The 25,658-nt window shown below is 48.1% G+C and overlaps 2 pseudogenes; one reads left to right on the forward strand and one right to left on the reverse strand.

The window, feature by feature from the left end:
* Window positions 1-19,944: 19,944 nt before the first annotated feature.
* LOC147442303 (uncharacterized) lies at window positions 19,945-20,473 on the reverse strand (annotated as a pseudogene).
* Window positions 20,474-21,117: 644 nt separating this feature from the next.
* On the forward strand, window positions 21,118-25,143 carry LOC147442304 (uncharacterized; annotated as a pseudogene).
* The last annotated feature ends 515 nt before the right edge of the window (window positions 25,144-25,658 follow it).

The following is a 25,658-nucleotide window of genomic DNA, read 5'->3' on the forward strand; positions in this document are numbered from 1 at the left end:
AGAAAGTGCCAACAAATAGCCTGTACTCTCGAAAAATCCTATCCATCATCCGGTTAAATGTCGTAGGAGCATTGGTTAAGCCAAAAGGCATCACCAAAAACTCAAATAACCCAAAAGTCGTCCGAAAAGCTGTCTTGTAGACGTCTCTCGGCGCTATTCTGATCTGATGATATCCACTCTTCAAGTCAATCCTGCTAAAGCATGAGGATCCCTGTAACCTGTCAAGTATATCATCGATCCTAGGAATCGGAAATCTGTTCTTGATGGTGATTTTGTTGAGAGCTCTATAATCGATGCACATTCTCCAAGATCCGTCTTTCTTCAAAACCAACAATACTGGAGAGCAATACGGTGAAGTACTAGGTTGGACAAGACCCTTTTCCAAGAGGTCTTTCACTTGGTTCATAATCTCTTCATTTTGTGCTCGGCTCACACGGTAGGGTGGCCGGTTCGGTGGTGTACTACCAGGTATCAGATCAATGGTATGATCTTCAGGACGAGCAGGTGGTAACTCTCTTGTCAGGCCTTCTGAGAAGCAATCGGCGTGAGTGTAGAAAATCTTGGCGTTCTTTATCAAGTTTAGACATATTTGTCCTATCATCATCACTCAACTCTTTCATAAAAATCGAGTAAACAAACAGACTGGATTTCATTAATTTTGAAATGGCCGAAGCCGATATAATAGGGACAGACTCGCCCTTCAGTTTAATATCAAGTACAATTGTTCTGCCCTTTTCTGTAGTCAAAGTCGCTTTTCTCGCCCGATAATCGACCACGGCGTTGTTCTTGTGGTACCAGGGAATCCCTAAGAGAACATCACAACCCTCCAAAGGCATTATGAAGAAGTCCTCATGCCCCAAATACCCCTGACAATGCAACCGAAGTTTGCCAATGACAGGTGTAATGGCTACGTCCCTGCCGGGTGCCGCTAGAACTGCCTCTGCAAGTGGTCCCATCCGATCGGGAGTAATCTCGAGCCGCGCCGCCAATTCCGGTGAAATGAAGTTGGCCTTGGCTCCTCCATCAAAGAAAATCAGGGCCTCTTGATCTTTCACTTTGCCCCAAGCTCGGCAAAGTTCTGTACTCTCATCCATGGTGTCGGGATCAGTACCCACACAATCTGGAACCAGTCCTGTTTTCATCTTGCCTTTTCGTACACGGTCCTCAACTGCTCTCGAACTCTCAGGCCTTTCGTCGTCCTTGTCATTCTGTTCTTTCTGTGCCTTTTTAGGGCACTTCGTGGAGATATGTCCAGTTTCCCCGCATCCAAAGCACTTCCCCTCCCTGATGTAGCGAGTCCGCTCCTGAGGAGTAAGTCTGGGTCGTGCATCCTTTTTCTCTGGGTTGCTCTTTCTTTTTCTACTTTCATTCCCAGAAGTCTGTCCGGTTTGTTGTGTCGTGACCTCATCTGTGGGGTAGGTCAGACTGCCAGAGTGAATTGCAAAGCCCCGCTTCGCATGACTCATCAACTCCTGAATAGAAGCTGACTTCTGTTCCAAGCAGTGGTCTCGGATCTCTGTAGGTAGACCCAATGTAAACCGCTCAATCTGTTCTCTGAACGAGATCTTCTTGAATGAAGAGGTAGGTAGAAAAGAGTTCCAAAATCTTTCACAGTAAGAATTCACTGTATCGCTCTTGGTCATCCGGAGATGGTTCCAAGCAGCTCGTATATCTCGCTCAAACTCTTGAGTCAACCAAGAAGAAATAAAAAGCCTCTTGAATTTCAGCCATGTAATTGGCACAGTCTTGCTTAATAGAAGCGTGGACCACCAAGTGCAAGCATTCCCCTTAAAATAAGAGGCAGCTCTCCGAATCTTGGAGTGCTCTGAATAGCGTCCTCCCGCGAAAGCGATGTCAAACTGCTGTATAAAAGACAAAGCCTTTGAAGCATCGGAGTATCCCGAAAAAGTATCAAACTTAAGTGCTTGGCCACCTTCCTTAAACTCTCGGACTTTCTTGCTTTTATCTTCGAGAAAGTCATACTGGTTGGCTTTGTAAAAATTCCTCTTGTTTGCATAAAAGTTTCCGTTGTCAGAGTCTGAACTGTCCGTAGACGAGTCCTCTGTAGAAGTGTCACTCACAAGGCGAGACCTAGATTTCCTTGCCTTTTTCTTGCCCTTTCCGAAGCGTTGTTTCTTGCTTCGCTTTTTGCTTTTCCTGTCTTCTTCGCTCGAGTCTGAAGAGCTAGAAGAATTGTCAGAAGAAGAAGAAGAACTGGGTAGGCCTTCAAACTTGACGCGCTTCTTCAGTTTCTTTGCTTTGTCGAATGTCGACTGACGACCCAAATATCCCGGGAAGTCAGTACCTTTGTTCTGCTTTTTGTCGTGCTTTTTGCCTTTCTTTTGCACGTCGAAAAGCTGAGCAATCCGTGCATCAACCACGTTCTCCAGTTCCTTCTCCGTATATTTCTTGGAGGCAGAAGGTTTCTTGAGAGCTGGTTTCGGGAGTGGTGTTGTGGTTCTGTGCCACTCCCTCTGTACCTCTTCCAAAGAGGTCTGGTTCATATATTTTGCCATCTTCGGGTCCTTGGCAAAATTGAGCATCATCTTTGTTGCATCGCCAATCAATTGACGACGCTCCATCTCTCTTTGCTCCGCCTGAGTAGGCCGAGGCGGGCCATACTCTCTGTCTGAATCTTCGTTGTGATCCCAGCCCGCATCTCCAGATGCAGAGGGAGTCGACTGATCATTGCCTGAAGCCATAGGTGCCGCGGAAAAAAGAAATTCGGGGGATCGGATTTCCCGTAGAAGAGAAATTGGCCGTGCTCTGATACCACTGTAACAAACTTGGACACTCCAAGTCAAGAATCAACCGCGACAACACCAAATAACCACTTCAAAACAATTCACAGATCACAATAGATTTGCACTGGCCCGGCGGAGTTCCGTGCCTAGAGATATTGGCCCCAAAGACTGGCGCCCCTTTCGGTATTTCTTTTTGTATTAATCAATCATCAAAGTACAAGAGAGCGGATAGGGTTTCACTCTCAGACTCTGCGTCCAGATGCTCTGAGAAGTGAGGCCCTCACCACTAATTTAAAGGTTACAAGGGATGCCCAAAAGCAGAGCCCCAAAAGCTTCAAATAAAAAACAATTGCTCTCTCTCTCTCTCACAGAGAGTCAAAACATGAAAGCAAAAGCATTCTCTCTCTCTTTCTCATTTAAGTAGAGAAAAAGCGAAATTTGCGTCGCTCATCATTTTCCAAATTTTTTTTTTTTTAATAATAAATTTCAGCCTCCGCGATTTCCGGAAATTAGGGTTTTTGGCAAAAATTAGGGTTTGCAGGAATTTTAGGGTTTCTGGCAGAAATTAGGGTTTCTGCTGTCCGCCACGTCATCACTTTGTGACAGTCCTCCTCCTCCATCCACTTCGCATCCAATGCAAGATAGTTCTTGAATCTAACCAAGAACCGCCTAATAGCTTTACCTTTTATCTTCTTTTTTTTCGGAGAAAAAGATCCTTCTATTAGTTAATGAAAACTGCCCATGGGGCTACAACCACCTCTGCAAGAGAGGGCTACAACAATCATGATGGGGAGACTCTCCCAATGAAAAAACAGCATATGTACAATGAGGCTAAATCAAGAGATGGGAGGAGGGAAGAGCCACACAGGTGGACGGTAGTGCCATCTGAGCACACCCTGGACCATGGTGAAGAAAGGCCGAGGACGCCAGAGTCGAAGGAACGCCTCTCTGCGCTCCTGCATGCGGTCAGAGCTGCCCTGGAGTCTCTTGAAGTGTCCTCTGAGAGTATGGGCCAGCTCTAGCCAAAGATCCCGAACAGTCTCTGCTGGTGGTACAAGGCGAGCCTCGAAGATGCGGAAGCAGCGGGCCCGCCAGATGAACCAGAGTGTCAGGCCGCTAATGAGCTCCCATCACTCCTCTCTCTCACTGCACCACTCATGTGGAGTAAGCTCTGTAGCGGGCTGGAGAGTAGGTCGACCCCCCTACATCACTATTTTCCTGCTGGTGGAGGATAACTCAAACTGAAGTGCCGGGCCCGTGAGAGTAGACCAAGCAGCTGCTCCCCATGTGTACTGTCGAGTTGTGGAAAGAGTTGGTATCAGTCAAAGAACACGAAGCCACACCTGCCGTGCCAAAGGACAGTTCCAAAGACAGTGACGCTGACTCTCCACAGGATGGTCACAAGCTGCACATGCGGCCGAGAGACCACTATGTACAAGCCAACTCCCAACTGTTGTAGCTCGGTGTGCAACCAGCCACTGGAACAAAGTGACTCGCCTCGGCTGTCTGGAGTCCCACAACCTCTCCCAAAAAGCTGCCAAGAACTCAGCTGTGAGACCCTTCTCCTGCCAATGAGGTGATGCAGCAGGACGAGCTTCTCTCTGCGCTGTCAGTATGCGATGTCCCAGTCGAACAGTGTATTGAAAGAAAGGGACACCTGGATGGTCTGCTGAGGAGAAAGGGTCCCTCCAAAGCCACTCTCAAGGATCCCATTGTACTCGTGCCAGTGGATAGCTCTCCCAAACCCACAGTCTCCAGTGGCCAGTCTCAAGAGCTGCTTGGTCGGGATCTATGACACAAGTCCTCCCACAAATGCCCACCACTCGGATCCTTTGCAAGCAGCACTCGGATCCTTTGCCAGTGGATAGCTCTCCCAAACCCACAGTCTCCAGTGGCCAGTCTCAAGAGCTGCTTGGTCGGGATCTATGACACAAGTCCTCCCACAAATGCCCACCACTCGGATCCATGCTGTGCGACTTTGGCCTAGAATAGAGGACATCAATGACTCTATTAGATGGACTGAAGTTCGAGAGGTATGCCGCAAGATCAAGCGGCATAAAGCAGCTGGGATAGATGGCATTCCCCCTGAATTTTTCAAGATCCTTATGCAAGACAAGGGAACTAGATCAGATCGATTTAAACCAAATACAGACATGGGAAGAGCAGTCTTCAAACTGCTATGTACTTGGTTTGATTCAGGGAAGTTGCCGGAGGCATCATCTACCTCGGTAGTGGTGTATATCCCGAAGAAGGGTGATCTTTCTAACCCGGACAACTACAGAGGGATTTCTCTTATTCCAATCTCTCTGAAGCTCTTGACCTCACTCGTGATCAATAGGATCTTAGTGAAACTTGAGGAAAGAAACTTCTTCTTGCGTGGTCAAGCCGGATTTCGGACTCAGGAGGAATGTGTGGCACAAGTGATTGCCTTGAAAGAGATTGTGCTCAGACGAAAGGTTGTTAAGAAACCGACGTTTGCGGCATATATTGACTTTGAAAAGGCGTACGATACAGTGCCACACGAGGCGCTCTTTTTAAAGATGGAAGCCATAGGGATTGGAGGTCGTTGCTTGAATTTCTTTCGAGCCTTGTACCAATCTTCCAAGGTCAGAGTGCGGGTGGGAGCAAAGTTGAGTGAGGAGGTCCAAATCGCCCGTGGCGTGCGTCAAGGGTGTCCCGCGTCGCCTACTCTCTTTAATATATTCATTAATGCCATCTTGGATGAGAGTGCGACTAACCTTGGGGTGGCTATTCCAGGCCTACTCCTGAAGATCCAGGGCCTGCTTTTTGCAGATGATTTAGTTTTATTTGCGGAGTCTAAGGAGGAGTTGCAGGCTAGTTTAGATAGATTGCATAGTTGGGCGGAGAAGTGGGGGATGAAGTTCGGCATAAAGAAATGCCAGGCGACCGTGTTCAACGGGGACCTTGAGGAACTTATTGCCTTCAAACCCCACATCAGACCTGAGGAGATTCAGGTAGCTTCGGAGTATAGGTACTTGGGCATCTTAATAGACAGCGAAGTCTCGATCGATACTATCCTTAAGGATAGGATTGAAAGTGCACGTAAGTCTTTATATGCCCATAAACATCTTCTATGCTCTAAGAAAATTCCGATGTGGTCAAGGTTGGCCTTTCTCAAGGCGTGCGTCTTCCCAGTGGCGACTTATGGAGCGGAGATTATGGGCTCACATGACATGAGGAAGTTGAACCCATTAGAGACGCTTATAGCAACTGGAATGAGGTGGGTAGTCGGTAAGGCCGCGAAGTCGAGTTCTGTGGCAGCAGCAACTCTTCACCGGGAGTTAGGGCTCCCCCCCGTACTAGCTTACTGTGTAGGACAGAGGGTACGAGATTTTACCAAGTACGCAGGTCTAAAGACTTGGATTGCAGATTTGGTTAACAATATACCAGAATGGAACCAATTCAAGAAGTGGACCTGGTGTAAAAGGACAAAGTTTTGGGGGCAGAGGTATATCAACGGCGCTTCTGTTGAAACCGCAAGACAGGAGAGCTGGAAGCTCTGGGAACACTCACATCAATGTGTCTCCCTTGATCCTTATATCGAGAGGAAGTATGAGGACACGCGTGGATACCTCTATAGGCAGAGCATTGGGAAGACCGGTGGGATGGAGGAGAAAGTCTTGTTACTAGCAAGAGTGGATGGCTTAAGGCTTAAGGATAAGATTGAACGGGCACAGTCGAGGACTTGCCCGTTATGCGGAATGGAAGAAGGTTCAAGGTCACTTACGCACTTGTTGGTACAGTGCCCTGAACTGGACAATCTCAGAAGCTCAATACGACCCTGTTTGGAACATGCTAGACGGCTGTTAAACAATCCGAGCGGTGAAGATACCGAAGTGTTACTCCTGGGAGGGGAGATTAGCGGAAAGCGATTGCCAGGTTGGGTTGTCCCCCGTGGGGCCCATAATGGTCGTCGTGGACCGCAGCTGAGGAGTGCCTATGCGGATAACGTTGCAGCATTCCTCTGCGGGGCCGTATCGCGATACTACAATGCTCTGGCCCGTGAGGGTGTTGAAAGCTCGTAGGGCTTGTAGTTATTGCGTACGGTGCGGTCTCGCCTAACATGGTCCTGGGGCTTTCCGAGCGGGCCTTGGTGACCATGGTTGGCCGGATCGGGATGCCTCCTTTGAGCCGACGCCCACCTTGGGTATGGCAGTCCTACCGGACATCCGCTGGACGGGGGCCTTTTTCTACCAGGCGAAAATCCTGGAGTACCTGGGCAAGATTCAGTACGGTCTGTGAGTTACAAGGGTTTGTCCCTCTCTCTCAGCCTTGGTCCTTAAATGCATCACTGAATTCGTTTGGTGATTTCCCGACGTTACCCTCGGGTGGCGTGACTAACAAGGGAACATGGACTGACTAACATGGCATGAAAAGACTTTTTACTCCCCCGAGGGGGAAACTTGCTTCCATTCCCCGTTGACATGCCACGATACGGCATGGAAGCGCTTTTCCCTTTGTCGGCAAGTCCGCAAGGTAATTTGTCTTTGACTCGTTTGCGTGCACGCGAAGCAAAGGCAGTTCCTTGCTGGCTTGCCGGCTCTAGCCCAAAAAAGTAAAAAGTAAAAAGCAAGCAGCACTCTGCCACCTGTGGAGCCTTTACTGCAACTCTTGTGTAAACGTCCCTCACCCTGTAGCTTGAAAAACAGGGAGGGTATAGTCTCTGAGCAAGCCCAAACTGAGATGAGAACCTCCAGTCGTGTGAATGCTCCCATCCATCTGGGCGCCGCTGACTCGAGAGGTGTGAGCCACTCAGCTGGTACTGCCTCTGAGATGTCCTGACACATGCTCTGGACCCCTCTCATGCCCTGTAGCTGAATGCCGTGAAGCTCCTCTGACAAGCCTGAAAACTGTAACCAGTCACCTAAAGAGCGTGCTGGACCCTCTACCATGGGACCTTAGGAAACATGAGGCCGACTATCAATCAAGTGGCCTCTCTGAGTGCTAACCATGGGGTTCCAAACAAGGGGCTGTCTCAGGCGTTCCTCCGTGCAAGTAGGTTGACGTTGTAGGCCTCGCCGCAATTCTCCCAAGACCGGAGCAGACTCACATCGAAGCGGTCCTCCAGTCTCCTGCTCAAGCCAACTCTGCGATCTCTGTGAAAATCCATCGAGTCGAGGGTCGCCAGGGGCCTCCAGCCTGAGGCACCCTAGCCTAAGCCGCTGAAGCAAGAACTCCTTCCAGGGCTCCCCACATGGAAGAAGTCCTCTGACGATGAACTTCCCAAGAAGGGCTCTGCTCTGCTGTGCAGGGTCTATGATCCCCAACCCTCCCTGAGAACAAGGAAGAGCGATGACCTGCCATGCCACTTTGGCCCGGGCTATCTGAGTGTCACGCCTTGACCAAAGGAAGTTCCTTATCAGCCTCTCTACCTGGTTGATACAAGAATCGAGAAGATCCAACAAGAAGTGATGTACCACATAGTAGCCAACAACACCTAGTTGGCCACTACAACTCTGCCTGCCAGAGAGAGTCGTGCGCAGCTCCAATGTAACAACTTCCTCCTGAAAGACGGGAGGAGGGGAGCAATCTATTGCTCGGGAGAAGTCCAAACCAACTTGACAGCCCAAGTACCGAATTGCGGTCCGTGGGGGAATCCACCTGAAACCCTCACCTGACATCCAATCGGGCGTAGGAGCACTACCAACCGAGAAAGCCACTGTCTTTCTCCAGTTGATCAGTGTGCCAGATGCACAATAGAAAGTCTCAAGAGCCTGTTCACACCTATGTAGGTTGGCCTCCTGGCCATCCAAGTACAAGGCTGAGTCGTCTGCAAACTCAGCGTCTAGTAGCTCATCTCCCCGAATATGGAGTGCTAAGCCACGTAAACGAACCTGCTGTGAAACCAAAAACCTGCTCATTGCCTCAGCATAGAACAGAAAGAGGAAGGGGGCAAGAGGACAGCCCTGTCTGACCGAACGTGTGAGCATGAAACGATTACCTCTACCTCCTGCCAACAGCACCTGACTGTGTGCCCGTCTGTACAAAGATGACACCCCTCTGATCCAAGCATCTGAGAAGCCCGTTCTGCGTAGAGTGCCCTCCCTATCGTAGGCCTTATCAAAATCAAGAAGAAGAATCACCAAATCCTCACCACGGAGCCGTGTGAGGGCAGAAGCCTCCCAAAAAGTAAAGATGTTGTCAAGGATATTACGCTCCTTGACAAAACTTGTCTGAGTCCCATGTATAATGCTCTCTAGAAGTGGTTGAATCCTCAAACTCAGAGCCTTGGCAAGAATTTTGTAGGCTGAGTTGAGGATGGTGATGGGGCGTCACTGTCGAGTCTCATTCAAGGAGCCACCCTCCTTGAGAATGAGGTAAATCAGGCCCTTACTCATGCTGTCAGGCATCTCTCCTGTGAAGCACTACAGAGATCTGAGCCAAGCAAGTCCCAATACTCCAAGAAAAAAGCTGGGAGTCAAGCCATCCTCACCTGGACAACTACCATGGGGGAGTGCGCTAAGAGCCATGTGTAGCTCGTCTAGCTGAAGAGGCAGCTCAAGCCTTTGACGCATCTCCTCAGTCACAAGACAAGGCATCTGTGTCCACACCTGCTCTCTGCATGCATCCTGACGCTCTGACTGGGGCTCTACAGACAGTAAATCATGGTAAAAGTCAGTAGCAACTACACGCATGTCCTCTGGCTCTGAAGCAACTGACCCGTTGAGCCTCCTCATGTCACGAGGACGTGGCAGTTATTAACCATGTCACAGAGATGTGGCAACTGCTAACCTTGGTTGTTGGTTTCTTTCCAATGGGGTTTATTTTATTTGTTTAAGACCCTCTTGTTGAAGTAGCAAACGGTCGGACATTGTATGGCCAATGTGAACGGTAGATTCACCCGCAGACGGGAAGTGGTCGGCACTGGAATTCGTATGGTAAGAGGATGTCTAGGCTCAGAGCAAGATCATATAGGTCCCCCCGTTGCACTTAGCAAGTTGGTGGATACTAGGAAGTGAACTCAATTAAGGCGTAAAGTCAAGGTGGGACTACCAACAAAAAGTATCCGACAGTTGGGCCACATTGCATTTTTGGATGCGGTCCCAATGAGGATAGATGGTCAGAAGACCAGTGGGAGCCCAACGGAAGCATCTCCTAAAATTTAGGGAACTGCTATTTTGGGCCGTGAAATGTGTTCGCGTCATTACCTCCGGTATGACTAGGGGAACACTTTATAACTCTGCCGCGAAGTCAACTGACGCGTCGGTTGGGATATTTTTAAGCGGCGAACCCGAAACGGGAAAATGCTTGAAAATGCGCCAAGTGTCACATTTTGGTGAACTTTCCTCTTGCAGAAAAATGGGCGCTGATTTTTATGCTGGGAGAGGCCTCATTTGCAACTTGTCACAGGTTAAGAGCTATGGAGTGCTTTCTTTCCCTCTCATGTACAGTGTGGTGCTAGGAGTGATGCCCTGCACACTACACACTGCTCTCTCTCTCCCCTACGTGCAGTTATGTGATGCCCCACAAGAGGGCTACTCATTTGACTGATGTACAGTTGTGTGGGTTCATGCTTTTGTGCTGAGGCAAGAGCCTCCTTGAGCAGGAACAGGGGTAGCTAGTTGCTGCTCCAAAGCAGGCACTGGTGAGGGTCATAACCTCACCGAACAGGTGCAAAATCAGCGCTGTGTATGCGCTGTAAATTCACTGTTTTTCAGCCGTACGGACGCTAGGACTATTGGGAATCGTGCCCCACTGGCAAAGGACAGTTAGGGGACTGTTTGGGGCTGAAAACAGGGCAAAAACCAGTAAAAACAGTGTGCTGAATTTACTGTTTTTGGACAGGAATCAGAGGGTATACGCCAGTGCAAGCAAGTTCCAGCAGGGGAATTGGTTTCGCGCAAGTTTTGGGGCTGTTATGCTGCCGAAATTTGGCCAAATCAAATGGTATCTAGGTGGATACACGTGAAGGATTCCCAGGACCTTACCTTGTAATTTACCCTCTTAAAGAATAAAGAAATACCGAAAGGGGCGCCAATTTTGGGGCCTACAGGTTGTCGGCGTCTGCTCGGAGCATTCTAGCTTCCGAGCCGTGGGTGTATTCAAGTGTTAACTCCCTTCGCAGGTTCTCTTTGCAAAGTGCTCTGTGTGTGTGTATAAAGTAAAGAATTTCGGGTGAAAGCCAACGCCTACCGCCCTACGGGCCGGTTTCACCTCAACTGACTGACTTTGGCATGCGTATGTCGAGGTCCCACTGCCTCAAAGAAAGCGCCTGTCACTCTATCACCCACCTGGTCCACTGAGATGCCTGTCGATGGAAAGCAAACTCATGGTGCCTCTCCTCTGTGCTGACGAGCTCTTGGCGAGCCTGTTGTAACTGCTCCTCCAACCAAGGACTGTCTAGATGTTGCTCTTGCATCCTTTGCAAGGAAGCAACGCCCCGGCGAAGACGTTGCTCCTCCTCTCTCGCTGCAGCTAGGTGAGCCGAAGACTCCTGAAGAAAGAGTTGACTAAGCTGAGCAAGTCCTGAGGCCACTCTGTTAAGCAGGAGAATCCTGCATGTCTAAGCTCTCTGTCCAAAGAGCCTCCACTCGCTCTCTAAGCATCGAGTCCAGCAAGACCCTCTTTGGGATGCGAAGCATCGTGCTCCCCTTGCTCTGCCTATCAGTCACTGTAAGGAGCACTGGAGCATGGTCCGAAAAGGAAGTCCCTGCCAGAATGCCAACTGTCCCACCTAAGTCACAGAAGTGGTCACTAGTGTAGAAGCGATCTATCCGAGATAGATTCACGCCTTCCACTCTGCAGTGAGAAAAGGCCAGGCTGTCTTGGGGCCTCACAAAGCTGGAATGCTGCCACACATCTGAAACCCGTAGTCATACAAAACCTCTCCCAAGCTGCCAGCTCAACTCCATGCACAATAGTATCAACTCCATGCACAATAGTATGGCTACCACGAATCTTGTCAGAGGGTTCCTCCAACATGTTGAAGTCACCCCCTCAAGGTTGGATCAAAACGTACGTATGGATCGGTTCCGTATCGTACGGACATTCTGTTTGGATCTGTACCGTACGGAACGATCCGTACGCCTTTTTTTTTTGGGGGGGGGATGGTGTGAGAAGCCCGTACGGTGCTGATTAAAAATAAAAATCTAAGTCTCTTGCAATAGTTACACAGTATGTGGTTGTCTTGTAAAACGTGTCTTTGAATGTCTCTATAAGTTGTTGACTTCCCTCTTGTTTTTTTATTGGAAATGTTCTAAAAAATTTAGTGCTTTGCGGTTTTTTTTACAAGAGTACGTATTTTTACGTACATAAATTTTTTTACTGTACGGAACAACGTACAATACGTACATATACGCCACGTACAGTACGTTTGGTACCACCTTGCACTCCCTATGCACCATTGTAGGCAGAGACTCAACAATCTGAGCACACTGGGTAGAATGTGAGGACTTGATAGCATGAGTGAGGACTTGATTTATCTTATCCCCAAGGAGGGGGGGCTCTTTGGATGAGATTCGGCACTGACGAGCCATTATTATTCCCGACTCAGCCTACAAAATTCTAGCACAGGCTTTGAGTTTGAATTCAGCCGCTACTTGAGAGCATCATACACGAGACACAGACGAGTTTTGTCAAGGAGAGTCGCATCCTTGACAACATTCTCACCTTCCGGGAGGCGACTGCTCTCGATCGTCTCCGAGGAGAGGATCTTGTGGTGCCCCTCTCGACTTTGAGAAGGCCTGTGAAAGAGTTGATTCGGGCTTCCTTGAGGGCCTATGCACTAGATGGGCGCACAGTCACTGAGCCCTGCCTGGCACAATAATCCCTCTGTCCACAATGGCCTGCTGTAAAGAATCCGCAATAGTCATACATACCTCGCCTTGGATGCCTCAAGGTCCAAATGCAGCTGATCAAAAAGTCTCATATCGTCCACGCAAAAGCTGACCACAACGTCTAATGCGGCTCTCACACAGATGATGCTCCTGTAGCATAAGAAGGTCAATCTCTCCTCCCGCAAGGCATCGCTGAAGCTCCTGACGCAGTCGGCCCTCTGACGTTGAAACTGGGGCCCACCTAATCCCTGTACGTACCATGAGACGATCCTCATGGGGAGCGAGAGAGAACTGATGTTGCCGCAGCAGCTAACCGTGCTATCTTCGAGGCTGGCTTGGATGGGGAGTAATCTGCATGTGAGCCTCCTCAAGATAGGCGTGACTGTAAAGAATGCCTAGCCCAAGCCCAAGTAGACCGAGCCGTGCGTAAAGCAACCTCCTCTGTCCAGGAGTCCTCATGTATGTGTACATAGCATCCTGTTGCGTCTGGAGGTGTCACAACAAACTTGGCCAAGGGCCAAGAGTCTGCAGCAAGTCTGTAACCCCTTGGTCTTCCATGTGATGAGAGAACTCTAGGGCCCGTGTCTGCAGCCACTCCAACACTGAGTCTAAGGTCCACTCAGCCTGGTCCCTGCCGCATAGGGAAAAAGAGAAGCCAACCGTTGAGTCCAAGGCCTCTATCCCCCTAGCTGCAAGGAATAGCACATGAACTCTGAAGCAGGCTGCCTCAAGGTCTGGTGAGGTGTCGACGAGAAAACATGTAAAGTCGTAGGCAAAGAAATCCCAACAGTGACAAATGTCGAAGCTCGTCAGACCACGAGGAACTGCTGCAAAGGGAGATGTCTGCACCAGAAGAGGGGGTCGCAAGAAAGGTTGTCCCTCTCTTGCTAATCGACTCGTGGCAAAGGCGCTGCCAAGAGATCTTCTAGCAGCTGAGGAAGGCCCTGCCCCCTGAGACCGCTTCGGGGTTGGAGAGGGAGGAGGCAAGGGAGCGGGGGGGGGGGGGGAAGAAGGGGGCGAGGGGGGGATCGACAAAGGTAGAGGGGCGAGATGGAGGGGAAGAGGGAAAAAGAGGAGGAGGAGGGGCGGAAGAGGGGGAGAACTCGGGGGAAGGAGGGGGGGTTGTCGAAGGTGAGGCTGAGGTGGAGGTTGGAGCAGGGACATAGTCATGCTGAAGAGGGTCAAATCGGTTCCCTGTGGGAACCCACTGCTGCTGGGCAGGAGCTTGAGGACCACTTAGAGTGCCAGGTTGCCGCGGTGGTCCTTGCCGACGTCGACCACGAACTTGCTGCAAGCCCTCCTTTGCTTGAGCCCTAGGCTCGGAGGGTAGCTCTGCCTGCTCCTGTTGGCCATCCCTTGAGGGCTAGGCCTGGGCCTGTGGTGTAGGTCGGGGTCTCCTCCGTGGATAGGCCTTCGCAAGATGGCCCATCTGTCGACATATGAAACACTGATTCGGGAGGCCCGAATACTCCACGCTCTATCGGAACCAACCCCCACTCACCCTAGGAAGTAGGATGACCTTCGGGAGAGTGTGGGTCTCCTTGATCAGATCACGTACCGAGGGAATGCCGGCCGCCTTGGCAGCTACTGAGGCTGCCGTGCGAGGTGTCTCCAAGATAGTCCGAATCGCTGAGTCTATCCTAGACAAAAGTGGTAGGTACTCCCTCCTCAAACCAGGGAAGCAGACGAAGATGGGAAGGTCTGCCTCCTTTACCAGAACATCTAAAGCTGGGTCAAAACCATGTCTCCACTGTCGAAAGTGGGCTCGAACTGCTCGGGTGGTCAAGGGGCTCATCGTGATGACCTTGGACGCCATCTCGGAGGTCTCAAACTCTATCTGATAGTAACCGCGACCGAGAAAGTGAACGTCCAAGATCTTACCCACCTTTGCGAGAAGGCGGGCCTGGGGAAGATCACGCAGCTCTCCTCTGTTGGGTCTGGTGCTGAGAATCTTGCAGATGACGGAAGTCGTCTGCAGGGGGTCCACCTCTGCGGCTAGGCTCGCTTGCACTATCAGTGAGAGAGCAAGTTGAATGGTGGGCTGAGCCGGGTCGGGCGAGGGGGCTTCATTGGAGTCCATCTGTGGCGGAGCTTGAGCCTCCATCTGTCTGCTGCTATGAAGAAGTAGCGGAGGAGCGTCGAGGAACGAGGGAAATCCTGCTGGACCGAGCACGTCGAGGGTGTCGGCGAGACCCGACAAGTAGGAGAGAAAGGGCGATGGACTACAGGCGAATGCAGGCGGACGGGGCAGTGGGCAGGCAGGCGGACTGGGCAGCGGCGGGGGACGGGTGGGCAGCCGGGTGGGATTGGGCAGCGGGCAGCAACAAGGGCAACTGCAGGGGCAGCGGGTGGAGCAGCTGGCAGGTGCAGCAGTGGCAATGGGTGGAGCAGCGGGTGGGGTAGCGGGCAGGTGCAACACGCAGGGGGCAGGCTTAGGACTGCGCGCAGGAGGAGGTGAGGGTGGGAAGGCTATGCGAGGGCAGGGGGCAGCGATGGCGAGAGAGAGAGAGAGGGGGGGGGGGGGGGGTACGGACAACAGCAACAAGCTCGTCTTACCTTTTATCTTTCTATCCCCTTGTGTGCCAAAATCTGTTCTGAAAGAGTATCTCCTCGCTTTCCTCCACTTCAGGCTGCTCATCAGGCTCCCCATCATTGGGCACATCGCCTTTAAAAGGCTTCAATAGACACACATGAAATGCATTGTGAATCTTCCAAGTATCGGGCAGCTGAGTCTAAAGGAGACATCATTTATCTTTTCTTTTATCTGGAAAGGGCCATAATACCTTATGCTAAGCTTTGAAAAAAGCCGCTCCTTTCACTTTCTCTTTCTCAGGCGTGCCTTCTCAAAACGTAAGAGCACCCAATCGTCTTCCTTTAATTTCAAATGTCGTCGATGTCGATCTGCTGCCTTCTTATGTTGTTCTTGAGATTTCTGTAAAGCCTCCCAGACCTTGGCAAAAGCAGTGTCCAAGTCCCTCGTGTAGTGGTCGGCTTCAAAATTCTTATCTTTAGTGCTTAGGAAGGGTGGAACCTTCGGAGCACCTTCAATGATCTCAAATGGCGCCTTCCTTGTCGAAGAGTGGATCGTGTTATTGTAGGCAAATTCAACCAAGGGAAATTTTTTTTCCCATTGAGTCTTCTGATAAAAAATGTAAGACTTCAATAAATCCAGAACAACTGAATTTGCATTCTCAGATTGCCCATCTGTCTGTGGGTGGAATGATGATGAGAACTGCAACCGTGTGCCAATGTTCTCCCAAATAGCCCTCCAAAACAAACTTGTGAATTGGGGATCTCTGTCTGAGACTATTGTCTCAGACATGCCATGTAGTCGAAAAAATTTGTGCAATGAATAGTCGCACTAAATAATCCGGCTTGATTGTTTTCTTCATTGGAATGAAGTGAGTTTGCTTGCTAAATCTGTCGATGACAGTCCAAATGTCAGTTTGTCTTTGGGAGATCAAAAATGAAATCCATTGCAATACTTTCCCAGGGGCGGGTGGGAGGTAAAGGCTGTAACAATCCCTGTGCCTTATGCCTGTCAAACTTGACCTTCTGGCATACTAAACAAGTGCGTACAAAGTTGTCCACATCTTTCTTGAGTCTCGGCCAAAAGGAGTAACGCTCCACACCTTTCAAGGTGGTGTCAATGCCACAATGACCCGTAAAAGGCGGACAATGGCACTTAGTCAAAACGTTTTCCCTCAACGGCTGTGTGATGCACAACATTGTTTTCTTCATCAAGTAGCCATCCTGTATGGAATATCCCGCTACTACCTCAACAATGTCCCGAAGCTTCTATGATAAATCCCGGAAATAGCCAAGGCTAGGGGCTTTCGAGACAAAGCATCCTCCACCAAGTTTTTTTGTCCCTGAACATGGACAATCTGGAAGTGAAACTGTGACAAGATGTTAGCCCACCGTATCTGCTTTTTCGGAAGCTGCTTCTATGACAAGTAGCATAAAGTTTGATGATTAGTGAAGAACGTGAAATCGGCTCCGAGTAGGTAATGTCGCCACTGAGTAAGAGCATGGATCACTGCCAAAAGCTCTTTCTCATAAATCTGTGCTGTCAATTCTGGCCTTGGAAACAATTGGCTTTCATAGGCAATCACACGGCCTTCTTGCATTAAGACCCGTCCCAGACTACGACCACAAGTATCACAATATACTTCAAATGACTTTGCAAGTCTGGCAAAGTCAACATTGGTTCAATAGTCAGTTTTTCTTCAAGTGTCTGAAAGGCAGTCACCTCTGTTGGTCCCCACGAGAAAGGGACTCCTTTCTGTGTCAATATGTGCAAAGAGGAAGCTATCTCTGCAAACTTTCTAATGAACCGCCGGTAGTAAGAACACAAGCCCAAGAAGCTTCTAACTTCATGAACATTCTTCAAATCTGGCCAATCACGTGTAGTCTCAATCTTGGCTGGGTCCATCTATACTCCTGCTGTTGAGATGATGTGTCCCAAAAAGTGTATCTCCGGCAAGAAAAATTTACTCTTTTTGTCATTGATAACTAACTTGTGATCCCGCAATGCTTGAAAGACCTGTAGTAGATGGTGTCTATCTTCTGCTTCACCCTTGGAGAAGACTATAATGTCATTAAAGTAAGTGCCAACAAATGATCCATACTCTCGGAAATCCTATCCATCATTCGGTTGAAAGTCGCTGGCGCATTTGTAAGGCCAATAGGCATCACCAAAAATTCATATAAACCAAACTAGTCCGAAAGGCTGTCTTGTAGACATCTCCCGGAGCGATTCTCATCCTGTTGGGTGTAATCTCGAGCAGTGCCGCCAATTCAAGTGAAATGAAGTTGGCCTTGGCTCCTCCATCGAAGAAAATCAGGGCTTCTTGATCTTTCACTTTGCCGGTCGTGCTTTCGTCTTGCCTTTTCTGCCACGTTCCTCTACTGTTGGGTGTAATCTCGAGCAGTGCCGCCAATTCAAGTGAAATGAAGTTGGCCTTGGCTCCTCCATCGAAGAAAATCAGGGCTTCTTGATCTTTCACTTTGCCGGTCGTGCTTTCGTCTTGCCTTTTCTGCCACGTTCCTCTACTGCTCTAGAACTCTCTGACTTGTCTTCAGTCGGTCCTTGCGGTGCCTTTTTTGCCCTTGTTCCCCGCAACCAAAACACTTCCCCTCTCTGATATAGTTTGCTCTTTCTCGAAGAGTCAGTCGGGATCTTGCATTCTTATCCTTCTTTTCTTGGGAACTCTTTTTCTTTCTACTTTCATTGTTGGAGGTCTGTCTGGTTCTCTGAGTCAGAATCTCATCAGTGGGGCAAAGTTCCCGAATGTATCAAGAAACCCCGTTTCGCATGACCCATTAATTCTTGGATAGAATTTGACTTTTGTTCCAGGCAATAGTCTCGGATCTTTGTAGGGATTCCGCAGCAAAACCACTCATTTTTTTCCTTGAAGGTGACCTTCTTAAATGAAGAGGTTAGTAGAAAAGAGTCCCAAAATCTCTCGCTATAAGCGTCCAAAGAATCTCCCTTGGTCATCCGAAGATGGTTCCAAGCGGTTCTTATATCCCGTTCGTACTCACGGGTCGGCCAAGAAGAAATAAAGAGCCTTTTGAATATCAACCGCTTGACTGGAGCTTCTTTTCTCAGAAGAAGAGTGAACCACCATGTTCGAGCATTTCCTTTGATAAAAGATGCAGCCCTCGTAATCTTGGAGTCCTCTGAGTAGTGCCCTCCAAAGAAGGCTATGTCAAACGGCTGGATGAAGGCCAAAGCCCTCGGAGCATCTCGGAACCCAGAAAAGGATTCAAATTTTATCGACTATCCACCTTTAAATTCTTTTGCTTTCTTGCTCTCGTCTTCGAGGAAGTCATATTGCTTGGCTTTGTAAAAGTGCTTCTTCTTTGCATAAAACATATGGTCATTGGAGTTCGAACTGTGAGAGGATGACTCCTTTGTAGAGCTATTAGAAATTGGGCGGAATCTTGGTTTCTTTGCCTTTTTCTTGCCATTCCTAAAGCTTTGCTTTTTGCTTCGCTTTTTGCCCTTTCTGTCCTCCTCGCTCGAGTCAGAAGAGCTAGAAGAATTGTCAGAAGAAAAAGAAGAAGAAGAACAACTGGGTAGTCCTTCAAAGCGTACATGCTTCTTCTGCTTTCTTGCAGATGCAAAAGAAGATTGACGGCCCAAATAACTAGGGTAGTCAGTCCCCTTCTTGCGCTTTTTCACTTGCTTATTGGATTGATTTTTCGCGTCCAAAAGCTGACTGATCTGACTCTGAACCACCTCTTGAAGTTCATGCTCTGTAAACATTCTCAAAGAAGGAGGTTTCTGAGGATCCTTTGCAAATTTAATCATTTGCTTCGTGTACTCGTCAACCTGTTGTCGACATTGCATCTCTTGAAGTTCATACTGAGTAGGCCGAGGCGGCCCGTACTCTTTCTCTTTTAATTCGTTTGAATCTTCTGCATGGTCTCCTCCCGCATTAGCAGATGCAGAAGAAGTCGATTGATTCTTTTCGGAATCCAGAAGTGTCGCGAAATAAGGGATCGGATCTCCCGGTAGAAGAGAAATCGACCGTGCTCTGATACCATTGTAACAAACTTGGACACCCCAAATCAAGATTCTACTGCGACACACCATAGATTCACTTCAAAACACTTCACAATCAAAAGAGAGTCGACACGGCCCAGCGTAGTTCCGTGCCAAGAGATATTGGCCCCAAAGACTGGCGCCCCTTTTAGTATTTCTTTTTATATTAATCTTTGAGCAAAGTACAACCGGCCCGGGGGTGCTCGCGCGATTCATTCCTCTTCAACAGGATGTCCCAAAGGAGACTCCATCCACTTCATCTCCCCCCCCCCCCCCCCCCCCCCCCCCCCCCCCCCCCTCCAAAACCCCACACACACTAACACACTCCCCCACTGTCACAAACTGTTGACGTGGCATGTCCAACTTATGGACCTTTGCCGAGGGGCCTAGGTGCCATTAATAAGAAGCGAAGAGCATGCTGACATGGCAAAACTGTACGAAATTCCGCGATTTCCGCTGGCTGCTTTTGGCAGCGCTAGCTTTTGGGAGACATTGCTTTTGAAGTTTAATGCTTTTGGGGCTTTGCTTTTAACAACCCTTGTAAAACCTTTATAAGTGACCTAAGGGGGCTCACTTCTCAGAGCATCTGGACACAGAGTCTGAGAGCGAGCACCCGCGGGTCACAACTTCACAAACATCACAACATCGGATTCTTCACTCCCATTCAAGGGGAGCAAAGAAAATAACCTCCCAACCAAATCTGCAAAATCTTCCATGTCTACCTCTTGCGCCAACGTGTGCGAGGCAGAGATAAAATCTTCACTGGAAAATTACATCCTCCATTTGAGCCCCAAGGTTTGGAATTTCATGATCCTCCCCTTCATTCTGCAGCTCTGTCAAACAGTCACTTTCATACCCATACACCTCCTTCACAAAGTCGGGAAGGTGAGAGCGCAAATATTCTGCAGTAGCTTCTTTTGATTGAAGAAAAGATGCCTTTCTGTTGAGAAAGAAGATGAGTTTCTTGCACGAAATAGAGACAAGATTCCCAACTTCAAAAGCACCTGGAATGGAGGGCAAGGCCATTTCTCCAATTTCTTCACACTTAGAAAAAAGATAACGTACCCTTTGAGTTAGCCTATCCGCTAAGAGCTTAATAGAATCAGCAGAGGCCATTTGCACGTTGGTTGACAAATAAAGATAACTCTCAAGCTGTTGCAGAAGTTCCGTGCGATTTGGACGGACTCCTTGACCAACCTTGGGAATGCATAACAGCTTCAAGCCCGAGGCGTAGGCTGAACTGCCCCGGGAGTTGCAAACATTAGATAAACTTCATTTGAAGGATTGTTTCTCAGACGCTCCCTAATCTCCTGGTGAGGCAATTTCGAAGGTGACTCCTCAAAGTCAAAGCTAGAGACTTGTTCAGCGATATGTGCCATGCTGAAAGAGTATCAGGAGAGGTAACCGTGGGATGCAAACGACAAGACTTATAGAAAGACAACAAGAAGCTCACAGCAGGGCAAAAGAAAGGCGAGCGTATTTTAACCTAAAAGTTAACTTGTGCTCCAAGCGAATAAGAATGCGTTTACAAAGGCAAGTGCTTTTCAAACTCAAAAGACTCTCTCTCTCTCTCTCTCTCTCTCTCTCTCTCTCGGATATAATTGACATAAGAAAATAAGAAGGAAGTACTACATTAAAATAATAGAGGGGTACTTGTAAAACAAATACAGTCAAAACAATTCTGTGACAACAGAGAGAGACAGAGACAAAGAATTGTTTTGACTGTATTTGTTTTACAAGTACCCCTCTATTATTTTAATGTAGTACTTCCTTCTTATTTTCTTATGTCAATTATATCACACACAGAGAGAGAGAGAGAGAGAGAGAGAGAGAGAGAGAGAGAGTCTTTTAAGTTTGAAAAGCACTTGTCTATGTAAACGCACTCTTATTCGCTTGGAGCACAAGTTAACTTTTAGGTTAAAATACGCTCGCCTTTCTTTTGCCCTGCTGTGAGCTTCTTGTTGTCTTTCTGTAAGTCTTGCCGTTTGCATCCCACGGTTGCCTCTCCTGATACTCTTTCAGCATGGCACATATCGCTGAACAAGTCTCTGGCTTTGACTTGAGGAGTCACCTTCGAAATTGCCTCACCAGGAGATTAGGGAGCGTTTGAGAAACGATCCTTCAAAGGAAGTTTATCTAATGTTTGCAACTCCCGGGGTAGTTCCGCCTACGCCTCGGGCTTGAAGCTGTTATGCATTCCCAAGGTTAGTCAAGGAGTCCGTCCAAATCGCACGGAACTTCTGCAACAGCTTGAGAGTTATCTTTATTTGTCAACCAACGTGCAAATGGCCTTTGCTGATTCTATTAAGCTCTTAGCGGATAGGCTAACTCAAAGGGTACGTTATCTTTTTTCTAAGTGTGAAGAAGTTGGAGAAATGGCCTTGCCCTCCATTGCAGGTGCTTTTGAAGTTGGGAATCTCATCTCTGTTTCGTACATGAAACTCATCTTCTTTCTCAACGGAAAGGCATCTTTTCTTCAATCAAAAGAAGCTACTGCAGAATATTTGCGCTCTCACCTTCCTGACTTTGTGGAGGTGTATGGGTATGAAAGTGACTGTTTGACAGAGCTGCAGAATGAAGGGGAGGATCATGAAATTCCAAACCTTGGGGCTCAAATGGAGGATGTAATTTCCAGTGAAGATTTTATCTCTGCCTCGCACACGTTGGCGCAAGAGGTAGACATGGAAGATTCTGCAGATTTGGTTGGGAGGTTATTTTCTTTGCTCCCCTTGAATGTGAGTGAAGAATCCGATGTTGTGATGTTTGTTCACTCACATCACAGCATTGGGTTCCTACAGGGAATTGATTCAATCCTCTCCAACAGGATATCCCAAAGGAGACTCCATCCACTTCATCCTCGCCACCCCCTACCCCCCACACACAACAGTGAGCAGCTTGTTTCTATTAATTTTACTTGAAAGGATTCAAGGCATGCTGGCTGCTGGCACTGTTGTGTCTCACAATTTTACTTGAAAGGATTTAATGCATGCTTTGTGGCTGATAGAGAGCGACTAAGACAGTCCTGGGTGGCAGGTCCGGATACTGTAGCTTCTCTCTTAAGCAAATGGCTTTATGCCACCTAGGCAGAAACCTCTTGCGGGGAGCCCTTGTTCCTGGAAGTCTAAACACTGCCTAACACATAATCTCGAGTGATAGGTTATGGCCTCGCGGAGCTGGAGTGGGTCCCATTGACTGTCATTCATATGTTGTCAAGAAGGTCAGGGAGAGCTCATGATCTATGGTCACTTCTTGGGATCTCAGTATGGTCTTGTCAACAAGACTGATTTTTTGGATTAGCCTAGCATCTGTCATGAAAAAAAAGCTCGGCCGTGTAATTAACTTGCGATGGAGACATCGCTTGAGCAGAGTTGTTCCCTTGCAAGGACTGATTTTCTTTTGTGATCGCACTGCTTGAGTTCTGGTTAGCCTGAATACGATTGAGAGGAAGGCAGGGTGGGTAAGGCCTAGCTCCCCTTTCTGTTGTGAAGTTTGAACCTGTGATTGAGAGCTGGCTGAGTTGCAACACAGCTGATTGTTATATTGTCTTGTTGACAACTACCATGAGTCTATAGCTTGCACTTCCGTTTACATGTGAATTTGGCCATTTCCTGGATTCATCTAGCTGTACATTAAAGGACTTGATATGGAAAGTGTGTGCTTCTTACGAGACGATGAAGTCATGTAAGGCAATGTAGTACCAAAATTTAGCTACAGATGGACACCTCTCTTGGCTAGTGTGTGTGTACTCCTATCCTGTCTTCTCTGCGGGGCTTGTCTGTGGCAACTTGGTGCTGAGATAGCTCGTCTCAAGTTGGCCGCCCTTTCGTACTTTTTTCCCTCTCATTGTGCTTCTTTTAGCTGCTCTCATTTGTGCTCCTTTTAGTAATAACTGTTGCAATGATTGTGCTGACCTCACACACATGCTCTCTCTCTCTCTCTCTCTCTCTCTCTCTCTCTCTCTCTCTCTCTCTCTCTCTCTGTGCACGCGAGAACAGGGGCTGTATTTTGTGTACATAAGGAGATGCTCAATGGTCCATCACCCAGAGGAAGTACAAAATTGAGGTAACGATGTATAAGCTATGTATACATCAAGGTGGTCTATATGATGAATAAAATGAACCAATGTGGGAGTGCATAATGCCACGTGATGTGGGCATGATCCAGATGGAAAGGAACTGATGACCTCGCCCATGTGTAAAGAAAGACGCATCGACGCTGCTCTCCTGCCTTGGAGTATGCAGCTGCTCTGTCCAAATGGCTGCCAAAATGGTGGATGTAAGGGAGGATTGTGAGCTTAGAATGTGGGCACATGGAGTCTTCCACATGGTCCAAGACGTGGACCTGCATATCGTGGTGAAAACATTGTCTCGTTGGTATTTCTACCAACTGGTGACCTGTATCTGGGATCATTTGTAGAGTGCCCGGTCTATATCCTACGAGAATAAGCAGGAAGAGCAGATATGTCGGCAATCCTTGAAAAAAGAGGGGTGACCCTGTAAATTGCAAAAGCCATCCAACTAACCACGACGTCGCAAACCAGTCATGGATGCCTATTCTAGTCAACAACTAACAAACTGCCATCCACACTGGCTTAGACAAACCCAGACACAATGTCTCAACGCTCAGGCTTTGAAGTACATCTTTGACGAGTCAGATCATGACTAGCTACTCCCCACGAAGTGCCAACATGCAATCTTTCATGTGCTATCATCCACATGAAAAAATATATCCTGTGGCTGATTTGGAGGTTCCATTTGCATGACCAAAACTGTCGTTGGAAAGGTGGGAGGTTGCGTTGGTCCTGCCATACCTTTGATTGGCATGGACGGTGAGGTGGGTATCGGGTATGCAAAAGTAGCCTTCTTCCAAGGGAGACAATGTACTCAAAAAAGGATAAGGTGCTCTATCATTGCTCAATGACGGCTATTGCCACTCACATGATCCCAATCCAACTAAACAAGGGGTTTGTCCCTCTCCTCAATTGTGAAAATAGGGTCAACACATGATTTCTTTTGGAAAAAGCCTACCACTCTAATAGGCTACCAAGGGCAGCCAACTGGTGATCAGGGTGAGGTTTGAAACTCCAATCTGATGTGACGTCCATGATGGCCTGTCTCAGCAATGCTTAAAACTAGTGTCCCCTACTGAGCAACAATCGGTGAGTGAGGATCGATGTACACCCACCATCCTTGATGCGGATCCCGTAGGTAGCTCCAATAATGTGTGCCCCAACTAGGGAAGCATTTGACCAACGGTGTAAAGAGCCTGCTTTTACACCTGTTGGCCCATCATTTCATCTAGCCCAATCAATATGAGTCCTCTCACCTAGCTGATGGCCTTCTAAATTTGTCACATATGCATTCCATACAAGTGGCTGCCTGAGTACCTCCTCGACACTGGCCTTCTCAAAATCAAGAAGCATGAACGCTATAGGCTGATTTATGAGTCCACTTGATTGCCTTATAGAAAGTGAAGATCTTATCCAAAATACTTTGGCGTGCACAAACCTTGTTTATAAAGTATGGATGAGATCATGCATAAAGGGTTTGAAGCGCATTCTGATCGTGTGAGCAAAGATCTTATACACGAAATACATGGGAGTGATTGGCCTCCACTATTGGAGGGATGATATATCTCCACCTTTCATTATAAGAGAAATAAGTCCCAAGCACTTAAGAGGCAGACATCTCTCCTATGTCAAATATGTGTTGTAAATTGAAAGCATAACGTGGCTGAGTGCATCCCAAAATTGCAAAAAGAACTGTCTAGTTAACCCATCCTCTCCAAGACAAGAGGTACCATGAGATGCTCCCAGAATTGTGCAAAGAAATCCTTATTCATCCTATCCGTTTTGGATATCCATGTCGAGACTGAAGCGTGATAGGCGAATTCGGATTGGTCAGTCTGAATGTTACTAAGTGTGTCAACCTCGCTCACCCAGGAACTCATCTCCTAATAACACCTCGAGCTACTGGCTGGTGCAACTTGAATGGTTGTGCAACTCACGCTCCCTGTGGATCAGGCCTCATCACCGCTTGAAAGATGTCTATCTGCAAGCCTTGGATGACGTAGTGATGCATGTAAACAGATTGGACAAGGGATCTGCATAACTAGTGTGTGTTCAAACATCCTGAATCAACTAAGACAATGAAGCATTCTCTAACAACAAGTTAGGTATCTGCGATCCTTGTCTAGGCATAGAGGAAGTCTCAAATTCAAAGAAATTGGGGCATGATCAGAGAACATATGGCAACCAAATTGTAATTTTCCCACCATGAGATGTGGCCTAGGTGCCCATATAAAATTTATCTAGTCGTTCTAGTAGACGATCTGTCTTTCTTCTGAAACCCCACGAAAAATGTAGAGGTTCTGGAGTGAGAGCCATAGATGAAATATGCCAGGCATTTGTACAACAAACTACAGAAAGGAATGTGTTCCAAGCTACATATGGGAAAGATGTGGGTTGAATGGCTCGCCAGTCCTTAGAGGTCTCTACATTGTTAAAATCATCGCCAACAACCGACAAATTCAAAGTAGGTAGTGCATTTACAATCTGCTACGAAA

The sequence above is a fragment of the Adiantum capillus-veneris genome, chromosome 14, assembly GCF_014529385.1.
Source record: "Adiantum capillus-veneris isolate H3 chromosome 14, ASM1452938v2, whole genome shotgun sequence".
Taxonomy (NCBI): Eukaryota; Viridiplantae; Streptophyta; class Polypodiopsida; order Polypodiales; family Pteridaceae; genus Adiantum; species Adiantum capillus-veneris.